This window comes from Choloepus didactylus, chromosome 12, assembly GCF_015220235.1.
Source record: "Choloepus didactylus isolate mChoDid1 chromosome 12, mChoDid1.pri, whole genome shotgun sequence".
Lineage (NCBI taxonomy): Eukaryota > Metazoa > Chordata > Mammalia > Pilosa > Megalonychidae > Choloepus > Choloepus didactylus.
In genome coordinates, this window is record NC_051318.1 from 3,735,011 (window position 1) to 3,741,010 (window position 6,000).

Genomic DNA, 6,000 nt, shown 5'->3' on the forward strand with positions numbered 1-6,000 from the left:
AAATACAGTGCTGGAGATGCTGTGAGAGAATATCATATCCCAGACACCTGGAGAAAAGGAGGAGTGACTAATTCTGAAAACTGAGGGGCTAGAAAGTCTTCCTAGAAAAGGCATTTTCTAGGCATCTGGGGAAAGCGAGGGCACTCCAGGCAGAAGGGTGTGTGTGTGTGCATGTGTGTATACATGTGTGCGTGTGTGCATGTGTGTATACGTGTGTGCGTGTGTGTCCGTGTGTGCATGTGTGTATACATGTGTGCGTGTGTGTGTGCATGTGTGTACGTGTGTGTGTACATGTGTGTATATGTGTGTGTGTGTGCATGCACGTGTGCAGAGATGAAGGGTATAAACTCATGTGGCACATTAGAGGAACCTCAGAAAGGTTTCCCTTGGCTTCAGCGTGAGAAAGGGGGCTGGGCTGGAGAGGAAGGCAGAGGTCCGCTCGGCACATGGGCACTTGATCTCCCACGCTAAGTTCAGGCTTTAGGACACAGACAGGGTTTTTCGGCTGGGGAGTTATAGGATCAGATTTGCCTTTTAGATGTGTCACCGTGCCCTCGGTGTGGCAGGTGGACCACAGGCTGGATTTCCTATTGAAAACTGAGAGATGGAGCCAGTGTGTAGAGTAGTACAAGAAAACATCTCAGAATTTAGGGCCAGGGTCAGAAACACGACTGTCTAAAATGGAAACCTTACAGGATTGACAAAATGCTGATGAGTTTAGCCGACCTCAAAATAATTTGACATTAACATTTCATCAGCTAAACAAACTTAATAAAGAGATTGAGTGTGCATACAGCAAGGAGACCGGGGGGTCCCTTGAACTTTTGGAGGTGACAGTAGTTAAGGAAGTGGCCCCCCAACACTTGGACGCGTGCAGCTCGAGGTGGTGGGGAGCAGCCAGCGCTGGGCAGCCCCCCTCCCCGCCTTTATCCTCGCCAAGTCCGTCTTCCGGTGGATTCTAGGACGGAGCGCACCGAGCCAACGGCAGATCCAAATTATCCTGCCAGTTATTGCTCCCATCACAAACTAATGACTCGGTTTGCAGGTTAATTAACCTCCCATTTGATTTGAATAAATAAACCACCCAGAATTTCATCCACTTCAGACCAGCTGGTTAGATATAAAATATCTCCCCCTGAGCTCCCGAGGCTGAGGACCCACACCCCACACCCCACACCGTGGCCTCATCCGGGGTCAGGCATCCCTGCCGGCACTTTTCTCCTTGGCCTGGCTTCTGACGGCAGGCAGGAGCACCTGGTGTCCCAAGAAACAGTCTTCCAACGTGAGACCTCCCGGCTCTGTCCAACTACGCAGCATAAAGAAAGCGTGGTAAGTGGTACATCTCTGAACTGCGCTCTGATTCTGACGTTGAACAGCTAACTGCCCTTGACCCCACCAACCAGTGCCCACATCCTATAACTCACCGGGAGGATCTTATAGATGCCTATTTGGGATCTGATGGTTTTTAAAATGAATTAGAACCAGGTTTGTCTTGATAATTTCTATTCAGTAGCCATTGTCTAGAATACCTTAGCATTCCACAGATTTTAATAAAATGTTCATGAAGTAGTTTTTACATTTCCAAGGACCCATTCTTGCAAATTTTATGCAATTTGTCATGTTGTACCAGAAAGCAGATTTTTTAAAATAGTGGGAAGCATTTCAAATCCTATCAGCGAATCTTCCGAAAGAAGTTAAGCCCTTTGTAATTGAATTTCGATAGTTAAATCCTCACTTTTTTCCAGTTATATTACTATACAGTGCCAATTAATTGCCAGCTTCAGACTGTCTGTGAATCTTGTCACTTTTCAAAGCTGTTAATGAACATGATGTTCTATAAAAGCGTAAAGCAAATAATTAATCTTACTAGTAACCACTTTTCTTCCTAAAATCCTCACTGGCCGGCCTACCGTCTCATTCCCTTTCCTTCCTCCACAGCCCCGATGTTAACTGGCGATTATCCGCTGCATGGTTGGTGCGTCCCTCCCTGCCTTCCCCCTCCCCACACCCACCCACACTTCTCAGCACCCACCTTAACCCTTCGCTCCACTGCATCGCACCCACCCAGACTCCCACACCCGGGCCACCACCACCCATCTGGGAATGTCGGCCTATTGCGATGCTGAGAACAATCGTGTGCTCTGGGACATCCGCACATGTTGGCGTAAGTGGAAGCTGAAGGATAATTTTGCTGCCCCGAGCACATCTTGTTTTCCCAGTTATTCCTCCCTGTGCCCTGAGGCCTTGTCTCCCCCACGGGGGATGGCACAGGAGATGGCACGGGTGAGGGCAGGCGTCTCGGATCACCGCCAGCTAGTCGCCCGCCCTGTCTCCCTGCTGCTCTGTGACATGGAGAGCACAGGCTCTCTGGGATTGGGTGCAGATGCCAACCTCGTCCCAGGTTATAACTGACATGGTTTTGCCAGACTCTCCGGGTAGAAGGAATTGCTGATGTTTGTCTTCTTGAGGCAACTGCATTGTTCATTATGATGGGACTATAAAAATCCTCTGATTGGAGAAAAACGTAATCAGATCTGTTTGAGGAAGGCAAATAAGGTCACCAGGCAGGGTGGATCGGGCAGAGCCTGAGGTCGGGATGGCTGCGAGGAAACTATTAACACAGCCCTGCAGAGCAGTAAAGGGAGCCCGGAGTGAAGCCGCACATCCCGAGAGGACAACAGAGAGCTATTGCCCTCCCTGCTTCCCAGAGGTGTTTCCAGAGATGGTCACTGGAAAAGAGGGACCCACAGGAAATCACCGCTGTAGCTCCTTTCCTGAGCTCTCAGATTACACACAAGCCTGCCAAAAGCTCTAATAATTCTTGCAGCAAAGAAACTTGCTTTCCCAAACATGTTCAACCATGGATTTTATTTTTTAGCATTATTTAGTAATGCTTATTAAAATTGCTAACTTTTTCAGAAGTAGTCTTTGGAAACCATAATGAATGATATGTTAGGCTTTGAGAGATACAGAAAACAGAGTTCTGCCTTTGAAAATGTTTTACATGTTATACATATGCCAACCAGACAGTGTATAAATAATTATTGGATAAAATAAATGGTTTTAAAGAGGTGAGGCTTTCAGAATGGAAGAGGGAGAAGATCCTCTCCCCAAAAAGCAACAATAAACTGGATGAAATTTTCAAAAGAGCCATTTCAGGAGTCTGGAAATTGGCTGAGGGCATGCAGAAATTGAGAGGCATTTATTTAGAAAACTCCAGAGCCTCAAATAAGGGCAGTGGGAGCCAGTGGTGTCTTAGCCTGGGGCTGTCTGTCCCCCCACCGCAGCCCCATCGGCCTTTCTACCAGCGGGGAGCAAGCTGTGGAAACGGGGGCTTCCCTTTCAGGGAACTGACTCAGAGCACAGGACACCCCCACCCCGAGCGCTGCTAGAGGCTGGCGACCCTGCAGCCCGGAGCGGGGAGGCTCACGTCACAGCTGCCAGGAGCAGACAGACAGACAGACCAGCCAGAAGGTGAGCAGGGACTGGAGAGGGAGGCACCGGGGCCTTGGCGAGCTCCCCCCATCCCTGGTGGCCTGGAGGGCTGGACACGGGGGCAAGGATGCGGGCCCGCTCAGAGCAGCCCCCGAGTGCCCGGCTGCTGTGCCTGTGAAGACGCCGCAGGCTGCCTGCGATCCACCCGGTTCATCACTGATGGGGCGAAGGGAAGAGCAGCCCACACAGCCAGGGACCCGGGTTCTCGCCCACCCACCCAGAACAGCAAGAAACAACAGGGACCGAGGAGCCGCTGCAGGAGGGCCTGCTGAGAGACGCTGATTCTGGACTGTGGTCTACAGCCCCCTTCAGGGGAGAGGGCAGAGGGTCCCACCTTGTCAGAGCTCAGGGGCAATTGAAAACTGTGCTGGGGGTTGAACCAAGTCCCCCACAAAGACTTGTGCCCATCCTAACCCCGGTCCCAGGTGTGTGAGCCCGTGTGTGTAAGCCCACCCGTAAACAGGCTCTTCGAAGATCCATTAAGATGAGGCCCAGTGGGTGGGTGGGCCATGGTCCCATCTGATGGGAGAACTTGTAACAGGAAACTGGGCACGGGGGAGGCAGGAGGCAGGAGGAGGGGGCAGCATGTGACAAGGCAGAGATTGAGCTAGGGGCTGCCAGCAAGCCACCCCAGAACTCTACGGACTTGGGAGAAAGCATCTCCTGCTGACACGAGACAGTAATTTCCCATTCTTGAAGCCGACCAGCTGCGGCCTTTGTGCCGGCACCTGGCAGACCAAGGCCCCGGCCGTGACGGCCCCCAGAGCAGAAGGGAAGGTGAGTGGGGGTGGCCTCTGGGCAGCTGCCTCCGGCCCATCCTCTCCTGTTCTGGAAGGATCACAAGCGTTCGGCCAAGACTCCGCTCAGCAGCTGCCCGAGCCCCAGCCTGCGTGGTCCACGTGGCATCTGGATGGAGCCGTCTCCCCACAGAGGAGCAGAATAGGGATTCTTTCCAAGGCACACAAAAGAGTCACAAGGCAGACCTTGCTCCAGGATATAAAACAAGTCTCGATAAATTTAAAGGAATGAAATCACACTGAATATGTTCTCCAACCAGAAGAGACTTAAAGTAAGAAATCAACAACAGAAAGAAAATCAAGAAATCCCTGAATGTTTGGAAATTAAACAACACGCTTCTGAATAAACCATGGGTCAAAGAAGAAATCAAAAAGGAGAATAGAAAAAATATTTTGAACAGAATTTTTAAAAACCCACAAAATGTCAAAATGAGTGGGATGCAGCTAAAGCTGTGTTTAAAAGAAAATGTATAGCTTAATTATACCTATATCACAAAAGAAGAAAGGTCTCAAATCAATAATCTCCACTTCCACTTTAAGAAACTAGAAAAGGAAAAGCAAACTAAACCTAAAGCAAACAGAAGGAATAACAAAACCTACTAAAGTGCTAAAATAATCAAGATAGTGTTTTGAAATAAAGACAGACATATAGATCAATGGACCAGAAGTGAGAGTTCAGAAATAAACCCTAACGTCTATGGACAATTAATTTCAACAAAAGCGCCAACACAGTTCAATAGGGAAAGACGGTCTTTTCAACAGTTGGTTCTGAGAACAATTGGATACTTACATGGAAAAGAATAAATTTAGACCCTTACCTCACGCCATAAACAAAAGTCATCTCAAAATGGATTGTAGACCTAAATGTAAGAGCTAAAATTGTAAAACTTCTAGAAGAAAACAGGTGAAAACTTAGGGGCAGGAACAGGGTGGGGAGCTAGACGGCCCACGAATCTTGTCTCTCAACTCTTCTCAAGCCTGGTGTGGGTTCACGGAAGATCCAAATAAGCAGAGGTCAAAGCAAAAAGCAAGCCAGTAAAACACTTAAAAAACTACAACCATGCTTCATGGTTTATTGACTATGGAGGGATGCCAGGGTATTTAAGAAGAATTATGTAACAGTGTTTGATTTGGAAGGTCAAATGTGTGGCCCTAAATGATTGCTATGAAAAAAACTATAATTGCATGCTAATGGAATGTTGTGCCAAAGTATAGAGCAGAGAGATATTCTCAAACTAGCTGAATGAGAGGCTAGAAAGCAGCACTATATAATGATTAAAAATACTAAATTTAACTATAAAATGTAATTTAAAAGTTTATCATAAAACTGTTGCTTTTTCTGATGGAATTCATTCATTCATTTATTCAACAAACATTTACTAAACATGCATGGTGTGCGCACAGCGCTTGCCTTCCCAAGTTGACACAAAGGAGGAATTGGATAGAGAGAGAGTGACATGGACCCTACTGAAGGGGTGAGATCGTCGCGGATCCACAGGGCTCGCCCTGGCACTAATGATGAGATGCTGACTGTGTCATCCTGCCTCATTTCATTTCTCTCCACTCAGAGTTAGCAGACTGGCCTGAGGTTGCCCAGTGCAGTCGGCTGAGTAAAGGCACCCAAACACGTTCAGGTCCTAATCTTTGGAAGCGATGGATATGTCACCTCAGACTGTGAGAGGGGCTGAGCAGATGTGATGATGGCGGG